The 15,229-nt window shown below is 43.1% G+C and overlaps 1 non-coding gene across 1 annotated transcript; it reads left to right on the forward strand.

The window, feature by feature from the left end:
• The first annotated feature begins 14,672 nt into the window (after positions 1–14,672).
• On the forward strand, positions 14,673–14,780 carry LOC120883772 (U6 spliceosomal RNA). The gene has a single exon (XR_005725970.1). It is a non-coding gene; the product is annotated as a U6 spliceosomal RNA (small nuclear RNA).
• Positions 14,781–15,229: the final 449 nt, after the last annotated feature.

Raw genomic sequence — 15,229 nt, forward strand, 5'->3', positions numbered from 1 at the left:
GTCATCCCATGTTACCACTCGGCAAAATCAAAGTGAAATGCATTCACACATTCGTGTCCATCACTCAAAAGGTTACGGAGAAATCTCTCTTCCTGGGTCTGTGACAGCAGGGGTGCAATGTAGCTTTCTGTTTTCAGGGTCATAATAAATTTAAGAGATTTTCATTTTTTAACGCTATGGTCTGCCATCATTAGCATTCTCCTAGTCTTCCAAGGGGACCCAAAGCATGTGCTCTGTGGCTTTAAAGGAAGTGAGAGCCCTTCCTAGCCCTCTATATCCAGTCTGGGGAGGCTTGAGCATGTAAAGTTTCAGGCCATACATAATTCAAAAGATATGAAGAAGATTTTCTTCATTCTCCATCTATCCCTGCATACAACAACCCCCCCCTTTCCTTTCTGGCTTATAACAAATGTTAATTTAATCAACTGGCAGTAGATTGCACTGGTTGCTGACTCATGCCAGACATGGCCCCTGCGGACTCACCAAGCTCTGCCATCTCATTTGGAAATGAACGATAAAGAAGGATCAGCCAGAGCTGACCACCTTTCTTCTTCTGTTGTCCTTTGCTCCCTCCTGTTCTTACCCCCTCTCCCCCAAAAAAGATCCTTTATAAATGTATCCCCTGCTACACAGGCAAGTCATCCACATGGCAGCCTGCTAACGCAAGGGTCTGAGCTAATACAAGTTGTGCAGTCTCTGAACTGTCCCTGAGACTTCTGGGACATGCCCCCTTGACCTAGGGACTGCTTTCTAGATCAAGCCCAGGTGTGGCCAAGGGAAGGAAGGGGAGATCTGCAGAAGGGCAGCAAGGTAGATCCAAGCCTAGTTATCCAAGCCGTGTGCACATGCGTGTCAGGGAGACAGCCTGTGTGTGGGGAACCTGCCCTGGAAGTTGATTAAAAAGTGTGGAGGACCAGCTCCCATGAAGGAGCACCTTCCCCTTCTCCAAGCCAGCAGGAGTGGGGGCTCTTGGCCCCCTGGGGACAGCTGTGAATGGAGGGTAGAGGGAAGAGATGTCCCTAGAGACAAGGCAGGAGTAGCAGGTAGAAGGGAAAAGGATGGAGAGAATGGAATAGTAAAGAAATGCTTCCCAAAGGAAAGGACCCAGAGCTAAGAAGATGTCTAGGCTAAGCCTCAGTAGTCTCGTGGCCTTCTTCTTTTTCTTTTCTTTCATCTTAGCATTTCACTTATAAAGAAGCATTCTCCATTTTTGCCCCAGAGGGATTCCTTTAAAACCTTCCCTACCACGAACCTCCAAATACTTGCTGAGCACTAATGTATAGGGTCCTCTGTGAGGAAATAGAATGCCATTTTGCCTCTCCTCTCTGAATGCCTTGGAAAGCACTTATGGCATTCCAAAGCACCATTCCACCCATTATTTTGTTTGCTCTCTCCTCCTAATCACCTGTAAAGCACACAGAGCTGGTAGTATTAGGCCAGTTCTACAGAGGAGCTGAGCTCCCTGGGAGAGCTGGTGGAAGGCAGTCAAAACTGATACTGTCTCCACTAGACACCTCACTCTCTGGGGGTTGCGCACCAGAGGTCTAATTGCTTAGACATTAGGCTTATGGTTTATTAAGCCAATGAAACAACAAAGCACTGAAACTTCCGGAGGGGGCTGACTCCTCTATTCACTAGGCCCCACCCACAGTGCTGACTGGCCCTGCTTTTCCTTTGATCTCAATTGTCAGTAAATTGTTTTATGCTTAATTGTACATCCCCACCGCCCAACTCCCCACACCACACTGGATTGTAAGTTCCTCCTGGCCAGGGACTTGATCTAGAGAGTTTTTGGGTCCCCAGGAAGGTTAAGAAAGAGGGTTTGCAGAGAGCAGATTTAAATTTTCCCATTGACTGCAAGCACATATTAAGATTTTTAAAGTAAGAAACCCAGCTACAGTCACCCTACTTTCAAATCCCTGCATTGAGATTGCCTTCTGCTGGGGTCATTCCCCTAGAATGGCACCCCCTGTCCAGTTTCCTTTCATTTCTTTTTTGGGTGAGGGTGCACATTTTCATGTGTCTTGGACTGGCTACACTGTTTGGGTTCTAGAAGGCTCTCTGCTGACCAAGAGGACATTTACAATGGCAAAAGCACTTTGCCTTGGAACACAACTCCCTACAGTAAGACCAGGAAAGGGGACACGCGAGAACCATCACCCCCTCCCCAAACATCCTTAGTCTGGCACAACTAGTCTGTGCTTCTTTCTTCTGATTTATGGCTCTCCAACTTTGGGGGTCACTGGGGCACTGGGAAAGAACCAGCCCTGTGCGGGGGAGGCTTCGGCACCCAGTGCACAGCATTCTAAAAGCACGTGCTTCACTGCCAAGAATGGAAGGCGGGGTTGGCTTTGTCCTTATTTGACCAGAAGGCTGGGGACGGAATGCTGCCTCAGTGCTCGGGCTGTAAACTCTTCAGGCGCTCGTAAATAAGAACACGGCCTGGTATGGCTTCTTGGCTAAACGTTTGCACAGTAACTCAAATGAGGCAGCAGACATGAGTCAGGAGGGAGAAATAACCTCAAGAAGGGGTGGGGGAGGCTTGGGCTTCTTAGGCCTGGGGGATGGTACTGTACCCAGAGATGATGCTCAGCAGAGCCTCCAGGGACAGACTGCGAGCCCTCCCCGCTGCGCTGCACCACCTGCCAGAGCCATTTGCAAAGCAGCTTGTAAGAGCAGCTAAGGGAACGAGCCACTTGCCCATCCTACGTGCGGGAGGCCAACAAGGACTTTAAGTGTTGCTGAGAGGGGCAATAAAAAGGCATTAAATATTTTATCTATTTTGAACCCTCACGATTATGTACAAGGTTATGTACAAGCTGAGAACTTATAGCTCAGGAATAATATTGGCTCAGCATGGTTAAGGCTGGTAGAAATATGAAAAAGATCACCATTATTTAATTCCAGTGTTAAGTGTTCAGCGATCAGTGGATCACCAGATTTATCCTGGCCTCACAGAGATGGAGCGCCAGCAGCTGGTAGACAGAGGTTATTAAGCCAACATGGCATGTTTCATTTTCTCTGTTGGGGACAACAAAGGAAGAGCCTCTTCCAGCTGCTATGTGCCACCTTCAAGGGTCTGAAGTAAAAGTACACTTGTCCCATAAAGAGTACTATTGTTCGTGATCCACAGGGGATTGGTTCCAGGACCCTTCCCACTCCTTGGATATCACAATCCTCAGATGCTGAAGTGCCTTATATAAAATGGCATTATATTTTCATATCATCTAGGCATATCCTCTCATATATATTCAATTCTCCTAAAGTACTTGTAATACCTAATACAATGTAAAAGCTATGCAAATAGTTGTTACACTGTTATCATTTAGGAAAAATGACAAGGAAAAAAGTCTGTACATCTTCAACACGGATGCAATTTTTTCTGCATAGTGTTAGCTTGCAATCGGCTGAACTGGCAGATGCAGAACCTGCAGATCTTAAGAACCAACTGTGCATCTGAGAATGAATTGACTGCTTCATTCATTTATTCTTACTAAAGCTCAGCCCTGCCACAATGTTAGACTTCTCCATTTTAAGTCTGTCTGCCTCTGATCCTTCTTAACAGTTGAATTGGTCAGCTCAGACTGCCTTAACAAGGACCACAGACTTGGTGGTTTAAACAATAGAATTTTTTTTTCTCAGTTCTGAAAACTGGAGTCAAGATCCAGGGACCATCAGGATGGGCTCCTTCTAAGGCCCTCTCTCTTTGGCTTGCAGATGGCACTTCCTGTGCCATCTCCACAAGTGCCATCTCCACTTTGGGTCCTAATCTCCTTATGGGACATCAGTCATGATGGATTAAGATCCACCCAGATTACTTCATTTTATCTAATCACCTCTTTAAAGGCCTTATTTCCAAAAGCATTCATGTTCAGAGGTCCCGGGGGTTAGGACTTCAATTCCCCATGAATTTTAGAAAGATACAGTTCAGTTCATAACAATTATGATTTTTGTGTGTGTGTGTCACAGGGCCAGAGGTGCTAGCCTCTGCAACTGCACAGGCATTTTGGCACACACGGGAAAACACAGGATCTGGCCTGCTATGTCTGCCTACCCACCATACCAACTATTTCTCCCAACAGAAGATGAAACCAAATAATTCCACTGTTTCCGGTAGTAGTAAAGAAAAAAAAAAGTGCTTTCTTTGATTTTTCCAGTCAATAGTGCCACTGGTGAAGGAGAGAGGACAGTGAGAATAGGCTCCTGTCCTTGGGGGCCTAGCAATGTCTCAGCCTTTATGCATGTACTCCTGCCACCAGATCCCCTTAGTTTGGTAGCCGGTCCCTTTGCATGAAAGCAGCTACTGCCTGGTTGTCCCATTGCCAATGCCATGTCTGAGTGGTCTATTTTGATAAAGAAACAAGCTCCCCTTTGTTTTAAATATAAATTGGAATCTATCACTCCATCAACCAAATTGCAGAAGAAAAAAAAAAACATGTGGCAGGTTCACTTCTGGATCTCTTCTTTCCTCCATCAGAGTATCCCTATTCCCATCAGGTGGTGATGTCACCATTGTTGCAAACCAGAGTCACTTCAAACAGGAGCAGAGCCACTTCCTAATTCCCAAGCATGTCCCATTGGGAACTTATGCCTGCTCAGAAAGTTCCAACCATCCAGCCAGCCCCACTCAGACTTTTCCCAGGACAGCAATACTTAGACCTCTCAGGGGGTGAATTTTGGCCTCTTAAATACAGGAGAGTTAAACAGGTAGAGTCAAGAAAGCACTCTAGTGACATTTGTAATGCTTTGAAGTAAAACCCATTTAGAATTTTCTGACCTGAAAACATGTTTTGTGTGTGTGCATTTTGTTTTTCAAAATGCTCCTTTGAGCCCAACATGCTGGAGACATGACAGATTTGGCATTTCAATCCATGTCTGTTTGAATTCTAGGAATGCACATTGGCTAAGTTTTTTGAGCATCTTCTGATAAATTAAATCAGAGGTGGATATCAATGCAGGTAGATAAACAGACAAGATAAACTTAATTGTAAGAACACAGTGGAAAAATTTCTTCCATTTGTCTTCTTCCTATCTCATAATTCAAACCTGCATTTCTAGAAATTTAAAAATATTATAATAAGAAAGTCTCCATTGACCGAGACTCAGAGCCATAATCTAACCCCAGTGAATTAATACTATTTGTTTACTCAATGCACAGGACAAAAGGGGTATATTGAGAGGAAGATATGTAAATCTTTGTCCTCTCGGATCACATAATCAGAGTAGTGAAGAAACACAGACACACAAAAGTATAATTAACAATGAAAAGCAGGAAAAGCTGATCTGTTCCAACTGAGTGGGTCAGATACTCTATGCTATTGGGTTTCAGAATGGGAATGATCATCCCACTGAAGAGGTCTCAGAGGAGATGCTATTTTGGCTTGGATTTAGGGGCTTGGACTGGATCCTAATAGCAGTGTGTGTTTACTGAAGACTTTGGAGCATGAGAGTGATATCATACCAAGGCTGGTGGTAGAGGTGAGAGTCCTGGCACAGGGCATAGGGTGTGATGGAGCAGGTGGGAAGAAAGCCTGGGAGACATTCCTGTAGACTCTGGCTGTGATCCAGGTACTAGGCACCTGAATTGAGGGTTGGCTGAGATGGGAAGATAGAGACAGATGAGGCAGAGGCTTACCAACAGTGGAGGTCAGAGGACAGAAACCGGGGTCCTGACCAGTGACCAGTTCTCCTTGTTCAAAGGGAAGGACTAGCTCCTGCTGGGCAGCTCTCACAGCCTCTCTGCTGGCCTTCCCCATCTCCCAGAGATGCAGAATCTTCCAGCACACCAAGTTTTCTGGTGGAAGTCCCAAGTCATCCCAAGAATGTAGTCCTGCCTTCAGAACAGGGTGGAAGGATATTCAGGGCACATAAATTAATTAGGCAAAGCCAGTTGTCCAACAACAAATTGCAGAGTTCTTCCTGGTTTTCGCAATCCCTTAGGTATCAACTCTAAGCCAGATCTCCATCTTGATTATATGTAAAAAATGGCTAAGACTTGGCTGGCTTGACTTCAGGGCATACCTTTGTTGCCTTTTGGATTCTGTAGAGGTTTTAGCCCTGCTAAACATCTGTTGTCTACATTCCCCCTTTCTGACAGCCTTTATTTCTAATCGAATTTCACCTATGACCCTAGGGGTCTCATGATCTAGGTTAGGCTACCTAAGGTATACCATCCACCTGTCCTTATTGGCATATTTAAGCTCCTGGCTCAAATGTCTCAAATGTCCCCGAAAGCTAAACATCTCTAAACTTTTCATTTACATGAAATTACTTCCCTTTATTATTTGAGCTAGTTAAAGTTCTGTATTCTGCTGTGTGCAATTACAAAATCCCTGATCTAGGCTCTTGGTTTAATTGTGTCATTGTGGAAGGGACTCTGGGAAGAAAGGCAAAATGTGATACCATATTACAGTGTGAACTGGCCCTGAAATCTTTGTCAAAACTCTGCAGCTCTCTAGGCTTTGGTTTCTTCATAAACAATACAAGGAGTCCTTCAAGCCGATCTCTAATGATCCCTCCAGCTTGGACATTCTGACATTAAAACTCCCACCTAGTTCCTAAAGCACGAGTGAACTGAGCCCCTTTCTTATGATCTGCATCCATCACAGTCATGTCACTAGCTGTCTGACACCACACCGTGGTCTATGTGTGCAAGGTGGACTAAGGAATTAAATGTGGTTCCAGATTTTTGAAGACAGGTAGCCATGAACTGACACTAGCATAAAGAAAATTGTCAAGTGTTTCTTTTTTTGTGTGGGGCAGGAAGGACATTGGGAAGAATAAAGAAGGCAGGAGGTAGGTAGGAAGCAAGGTCACTCTTAGACATATTGAACTGGAGTAAATGGGAAACAGACAAAAACAAATCCAAACTGGGAGACTCCACACCAGAGGGGAGACTCAGACTTTGCCGTTAGCATAAAAATAGCCAGGTGACTTGGAGGTGAGGGGTGGGCATACACACAGCGCCATAGCTGGAGAGAGATACTCACCTGGAGACACTCTGATGGAGGTAGGGACTTAGAGGTGGAGCTGAAACCACAGACCAAGTAACATGTCAGGGGAGAGGGCAAAAAGAAGAACCTTAGGACTTAAACATAACAGAAGACCATGTCTCATGAGAAATAAAAGAAAGAAGAAAAGGAAAGAATATTAAAGAACAAAGGAAGAGACAGAGAAGGGAGAAATTTCCTCTGAATTGTTGCTTATTCTGGGCTCTTCACATATGTCAACATTAAACATTGTGTGGGAAACATTGAGGGTGAGTTTTAGGAAAGAAACAGAAAAAAACAATCTAGGAGAGACATCCTCGGGTGTACGTCCTTGGGCTCATGCAGTGGAGCAATTTTTCCACTGTCCAAGGAATGGGCAAAAGAAGGATCATGAAGCCAAGTTCAGGTCATGTCAGCAGCACCCAGATCTTGACACATCCCAAGAGTGATAGATCTAAACATTTGCTACAATCCATTAGAGATTGTAGTAAATGTTTGGATATCCTGCATCACTGCCCTTTCTTGAAATCACACGCCCTGACAACGCTCACCCTGGGCACATTCCTACAGTTCTCTCTGCTTTCTTCTTGGGTTTCTCTGAAGCAACGGAAACTTCACACAGGGAACACTCAAAGCTAAAGTCCGTTTTCCCTCAACCTCCAGCCACTGAGAGCCAGGGATTAATGCCCAGCCCTTCCTGCCTGCCCATGGTAGAGATCTCCACGTATCTGTATGCTGGCTTTTCCTCCTCTAGCCACAGTCTCCCCACTCCCTCGCTCCTGCTTCCTAGGATCACTTCTGAAATAAACTATGTGCTCTCAGTTCTTGACTGAGGCTCTGCTTTCAGGAAAACCCAGGCCAAGGCAAAGATAAGCTAGCCTGGGTGGTGGCAAACCAAGAAACACTGGTAGAAGCATGAGTGCACATTTCCTTTAAAGCCCTGAAATACTAAATAAATAGAACAGATCTTGGCTTACCTCTGTAATGAGCAAAGGCTGAGCTGTGTCCTGTGGGGGCAGACAGAGATACTACTCTGGAAGGATCCGAGGGCCTTGGTCATAAATCCCTCTGGGCAGGGTGAACATGCAGTACTAGTTCTCAGGACGTCAAACTGAGAATGCAAACAAGCACAAGATCCATGCACATCATAGTAGAATCATGCATCCCCTTTGGGTGGTCACCTTCCTTAGGTTAGGGGCTACAGCCTGGGAGCCTTTGTAGTATGAAGGTTGAGAAAGTGTGTCTTGTTTCACTGTTGGATTCATCCCCACAATATTTTAAAGCCAACATAGCTTAAGGGATAGGAAGTTCAATTGCAGTAGAGGGGGCCTACTATCTATCATTTATGCTATTGTCTGGCACCTGGAGGCATTTGAGTGAACAACTCTTAACTCCAGCTATCTCGGAGAGGGGCTTTTGTTCCAGCCTACTCTTCCAATGGCACCTGCAACTTATTCCCCAAGTTGCTTCCCTCCTAATTCCCTATCCCTGCTCCACCTTGAACTTCTCTGATGGTTTTACTGCTCATCACCTTCTTGGACCTGCAACAACCATTTGTCTTCAATACCATGCTGCTTCTACCTTAGGAGAAGGGTGGTCCTGGGTAGGTTAGACAACTCTCATCATTTTTCCATAACTTGGGCTCTGACATGTTGCATAATTCTCTATAAAATAGGGACAATGCCAATAACTGACTCTATCCAAGTCTTGAGAAGATCATAAGGGAGTTTCAAAGGTCAAGGTCTGATATCTCTGCTCACCAGGTTCATGGAGAGCTCCTTACTGGTCCTCTCTCCCCCAGTCCAGGGCCACCATATCGCTCAGGCTTTGCCCCTTCTTTTCTGCTCTACCACCTTTCAAAGTGCTGGTTTCCAGATTCCAGTGTCGGCTACTTACTTCAGATGTCTTTCTCTTCCCATCTAAACACCAACCATCAGCCTCTTTTGGCAGAGCACCATATTACCCTCGGCTGCATTTAAAATTGTTAAAGTATTTAAGAAATGTATTGTTTTCATACTTAACACAAAGTAATTTTAATTCTTCATTCTGCCAGCTCCTTTTATTAGAGGAGACCTACACCTTGCCTTCACATATCCACAGAATTATCTAAGAGTTTTTCTTTTTTGATAGAGCAGGGTGATAATATTTCAGCATTAATTGACACACAGACTTTAGCCTTAACCTGGATTTGATGCATCACCACGATTTTATTTAACCATCACAATGACAAATATATCTTTTATCGTCGTAAAGGTTGTCAAGGCTTCTTATTAAAAGGAAAGAAAGTAAAACTTGTGGCCTAACAAAGCCGCTTCACATTCTCCACCCAGAACTCATTTAAAGCTAGGGATTCCATTTCTGCTTTAGGGAAAGAATGGTCTGCAGACCAGAAAACTGCACAAACATCCATTGTTGTTGTTGTTGTTGTTGTTTTCCTTTAATGCAATGCAAAAATCTTAAAATTTAAGCATGAATGGAAATAAGAATACAGGGGGTTGTATTTTTTATGGGTAAAGTAAGGGCTTTTCAAGGGTAACTCTGAGTTTTTATGACAGTCACGTCAGGGGTTGATTATAGAACCTAAAATTATCATCCCCAAGATTCGACTCTTCTGTTTGGAAAGCTTTCTTGAACCTGAATTTTGCTGCCAACAGAATAGAATTTCTAAGTGACTGTAAATTTGTAAGCAACACCTCCCCATCCCCCCCATCTTAACTCAAAACCCTTGCAAAGATAACTTGGCATTGGACCTGAGTAGACTGTTTGAAAGCCACCTCTGATCCCTAAGTTGTCCCTCTGCAGCCTCTCTGTGGTGTAAAGTTGGGTGAGAGATAGGAAACCTGGGACTTGGCTTTCTTCCACCCCAGCCAGGTGACTTGGGCTGCAAATTCCAATACCATCCATGGCATGTCTGATTCTCCAGGCAGAGGTCTCCTTGGGCCCATCACATGTGTCCTGGATTTCCCAGTTTTATTTCGAGCCCTATTTCATCTGTCGCTGCTCATACCTCTGCTCAGGTTCATGGTAAATGGTCTGTTTCTGTCAATGACTTTTTCATCTGTGTCAGGAAAAGGCCCATTAGACAAATCCCAGGGGACAAGTTCAGAGAGTTTGTCAGTTCCCGTCACTTTCAGGTCTGGCTGTGCAGTGGAGCACGGACTCACAACAGACTTGTCAAGATGGGCAGCTTCTTCTGGAAGAATTTATCTCAATGGAGACAAATGCCTGAGGAGTGAAAAATATCCAAGACCAGCACTTGGACCTGCTGAACGGAAAAGAGATGTCTGTGAATGAATTAAAGGAAGTTGGAGTCTCACTCCTCACAGGGGAAGTGGGAAGACAATGAGATATATCCAAGAATATTTGGGGGTGCTTAGTAAGAACCTGATATAAATAAGGAAGGGATCATTTCTTTTCTTTTCATCTTTTTGTTTTGTTTTGTTTTCATTTTTTGTACTGGGGATTGAATCCACTTTGCCCTGAGCTGCATACCCAGCCCTTTTTGGTATTTATTTTGAGACAAGGTCTAGCTAAGTTGCTGAGGGTCTTGCTAAGAGGCTGAGGCTGGCCTTGGACTTTTAATCCTTCTGCCTCAGCCTCCAGACTTGCTGGTATTACATGCATGCATCGAGAATTCCTTATCAACAATTAATTTCAATATTTTCAAATTACTGATAATCAGTAGTTGTTAATAAGGGCAATTAAAGACAATATCTTGTCTTAGTTCACGGAGAGTGTAGGATATAACTTCCACATCTTTCCATTGCCCAACTGAGTAAGCACCTTACCACTCGTAGCCTCATGCACTCTGCCTTCTGAACTCAGTGAGCAAATGGTCTTGGCTGCAGCCTAAGGCCAAACCCTCTTCTTGTCTATCAGACTCTCCTGCCCTAGCATCCTGCCATGCACTCCTTCCTGGACAGTCTTGTGCATTATCACATAATCTTCTCGCCTTGGTCATGCTTTCAGTTTACAGCTGCAATAGCTTCGATTTAAAAACTAAAAAATCTTTTAACTCCAGATTTCTTTTCGGTTGCCTATCATTTTTCTGCCACCCTTTCAGCAAAATTCTTTTATCAACTTCTCTTGAGCAAACTTCAGGAAACAAAAAAAGCTGTCACATTCACCAATGACTTCCACATATCCAAAATCAATGCTCAGTTTCACAACATTAGCCCTAATTGACTGCTTCGTATAATAAATATATTTACTTGTTCTTTTATTCATTATCCATGCCCCCCGCATCATACTGGAAGCAATTCTCATGAGAAAATAGAAACTTTGCCCCAATTACCATGTATCCACTACTCTAAGAACGCTATGTACCTGGTATATATTAGGTACTCAATAAGTACTTGCTGAGCAAACAATTCAAGCAATTCATTAATCATCACAAGGATGTGGTTCAGATGGCACCTGTGCATTAGTGAAGGGAACAAAAATTACTTTGAGACATGTATGCAATATATAGCCTTGAAATTTGCCATGGTCTATGAATCAATGCTGTCCATACTCAGAAATGGAGAAGCAAGGTAAGAAAAGGAAGCCAGTATTTATTGAGTGTCTACTGCATAGCAAGCACTAGACTAGCCAATTTCATATGTGTTTTCTCATTCGCTCCTCACAACAATCTTTTGCTCTGACCATCTCCTTTTTCCAGATGAATAAACTAAGGCAAAAAGAGAGGTTAAATAGATTGTCCAACTTTACTCAAACATGAGTTCAGCTTGAATGAGGAAGCAATATGGTTTTCTAAGTTCCCTTAGGCTAGATAGACATGAAATGCTGTGAATTCACAAAAAAAATCTCAGGCACTGGGTTGATAAAGATATATGTCAGACTTTTCAAAGTAAAATACATATTCATTTTAGAATATTGGTGGTGGTGGTTTTATTGTCAAAAATCCACGATAGTAAATAAAACAGTGGAGCTCAATGTGACTTTTAATGTTTGTTTGTTTGTTTCCAAATGTCCTCACTATCACAAGAGGTGCAGAACCATCATCCATAGCACTCACATACCTGGAGGGTAGCCATCTGGCCAAAGGTGCCAGGTAAAATACAGGATGGCCAGTTAAATTTCACTTCAAATGAAACACAAATAATGTTTTAGCACTGCACACAGTACATGCAGGTGTACCTGTGCAACTGCAGGTAAGATTGAGGAAATGGGAGCCAGAGGGAATGATCCATGCACAATGTCTAATGGGGACAGAGGAGTCCATATTCCACACACAGCATGGGACATATTGATAAACTTATTGTTTATCAGGCCACAAAGAGAAGGCCTGAGTGGCAGGGGTGGGGTTCCAAGAGGCCTGGAGGTAAACTAGCCCCTTCCTCATAAAAAAAAAAATGGAGGATGGGTCATCTGGCTTCCATTTTTTCAAAGTCCTTCTGAAGGAGACTCTCCTTCTTTTCAGTCTTTACTTCTTTGACAAAACCTGTCTTGTAATATGATGGGGAAAATAGGGGAAGTGTAAAACTCGAATTTAGCTGTATTTCTGTATTTTTATTAAGTCTGGTAACCCTACCTCTGGCCAAGTAGTTTGGCCACCATTCTCATACTGATCCCAACACACTATGAGACAGGTTTTGTCAAGGAAGTAAAGACAGAAAGAAGGGAGTCCTTTCAAAGGACTGAAAAGATGAAAGCCAAATGACATATTGTTCAGCTTTTTATGGGAGAAGTTATAGTTAGTTGGTCTCCAGGACCCTGGAGCCTCACTCCTGCCATTAAAGTCTTCTCTTTATGGCTCAGAAATTGAACAACTTGTCAGGCACAGTGGTGCATTCATGTAATCCCAGCATCTCAGGAGGCTGAGGCAGGAGGACCACAAGTTCAAAGCCAGTCTAAGCAATTTAGCAAGGCCCTAAGCAACTCAGCAAGACCCTGTCTCTAAATAAAATATTAAAAAGGGTTGGGGATATGACTTACTGGTTGAGTGTTCTGGGTTAAATCCTCATTATCAAAAGAAAAAAGAAAAAAAGAAAGACAGAAAGTGAACAACTGTGGACAAATCTCTTACCCTCTCCAGCCTCAGTTTCCTTATCTGCAGCTAACAGTAGTCTTAGTTATCAGAAATAAAACATGTAATGTCATTTGACTGACTTCCACAGATAAGTGCTCAGTTGAGACCTCACTGAAGCATTTAAACAGAAACCCAAATGATTATAAAAAGAGAAGCTATCTGGAGAGAGGGCAAGAGTTCACATGAAAGTGCATGCAGGTGTACCTGTGCAACTACAGGAAAGATTGAGGCTAGGGGGGCCAGACAGAACAATGCATGCAAACTATTTAATGGGGACAGAGGATTCCATACTGACCTGCTTTTCTGAACAAAAATAAAAGACACTAGATTTTTAGTAAAGTAAAAATTTCATAACTGGGGCAAAAGCAAGGATAATCTATAAATCACTGTCCCCGTAGTAGGTTTAAATGGTGAATTGAAATGTGTGCTAAATGAAGAAGAAAATATAAAGACTGGGCATAAACAACTTGGAGTAGGATCAAGTTAAAATCACAAGGAAATGAACCCCACCAATACCTGAGACTGTGGATAGTGGGTATCATGAAGTAGGGCAGTGCTGAGGACCGAACTATGGTCCCACCAAATTCATATGTTGAACAACTTGTCAGGCACAGTGGTGTATTCATGTAATCCCACTATCTCAGGAGACTGAGGCTCCTGAGACTCCTATGTGACTATATGAAGTCATAAAGATGGGATCTCATCTGATAGGATGGTGGCCTAATAAGAAGAGGAAGAGGAAGATCAATCTCAATCTCTCCCTTTCCCTCTCTCCCTCTCCCTTTCTCTCCTCCCATCTCCCTTTCTCCCCCCCTCCAACCACACACTAAGGAAAGACCATGTAAGAAGAATACAGACACCCCTAAGTCAAGAAGAGAGCCTTCTCCAGAATCCAACTATTTTACCATCCCCCATCTTTGACCCTCAGCCTCTAGAACTATGAGAATGTAAATTTCTGTTGTTTGATTATAAATTTCTGTCCATGGTATTTTGTTATGGCAGCTGGTGCTGGCTAAGCCAGGCAGTAAAGAATTAAAATCTGTAGGAGCACCAGTGTAACATGTTTTAAGAAACTTGTATGAAAAGATTACAGTGATCTAACATCAAGTAGAATATAGAACAAGGAAGAGAGATGGAGTCCGTGAGATGAAGAGACAAAAGCAACCTAGCAATGGACGGGATATTCAGGAATGAAGCCGCTCTCCCCTTGTTAGCAGCCTTGGGTTTATCAAGGCTCTGAACAAAAGGAATTGATGATGGAAGCTTAGACACCTCACCTGGAGGACGTGGGTTGGATACCGGCTGACAAGGCAGCACTATGAGTGTTCAGTGCTGGTGGGAGAGATCTAAATTCTAACTTCAAAATTCAGAGAACTTTAATGCATTCTCATTGATATTTGCTTGGATTATAAGGGGGAAAATAAGGCACAATCACACAACACCCCCTGTTCAAGGTTCATTCACTTAAGCCATCCAATCATCCCAGGGATTTGAAGAAGCAGGCTGTTGTGATTTAGACATCGTGTCCCATAAAAGCTCACAGGTGAGACAATGCAAGAAGATTTTGAGGAAAGATTATTGGGTTATAGCCTTAACCTAAACAGTGAATTAATCTCTGATGGGATTAACTTGGTGGTGGTTGGAGGCAGGTGGTATATGGCTGAAGGAAGTGCACATATACTAAAATTGGAATACAGAGAAGATTAGCATGTCCCCTGTGCAAGTATGACATGCAAATTCATGAAGTATTCCATATTTTTAGATGAATGGATAAAAAAGTGGCATATATACACAGTGGAATATTACTCAGCACTAAAAGAGAACAAAATCATAGCATTTGCAGGTAAATGGATGGAGTTGGAGAAGATAATGCTAATGAAGTTAGTCAAACCCAAAAAACAAATGCCAAATATTTTCTCTGATATAAGGAGCCTGATTCATAGTGGGGTAGGGAGGGGGAGCATGGTAGGAATAGATGAACTCTAGACAGTGCTGAAGGGTGGAAGGAGAAAGGAGGGGGCAGTGGGTTAGAAATGATAGTGGAATGTGATGGATATCATTATTCAAAGTACATGTATGAAGACATGAATTGGAGTGAACATACTTTTTATACAACCAGAGATATGAAAAACTGTGCTCTATATGTGTAATATGAATTGTAATGCATTCCGCTGTCATATATAAAAATAATAATAAAAAAAAAAATAAA

This window comes from Ictidomys tridecemlineatus, chromosome 7, assembly GCF_052094955.1.
Source record: "Ictidomys tridecemlineatus isolate mIctTri1 chromosome 7, mIctTri1.hap1, whole genome shotgun sequence".
NCBI lineage: Eukaryota > Metazoa > Chordata > Mammalia > Rodentia > Sciuridae > Ictidomys > Ictidomys tridecemlineatus.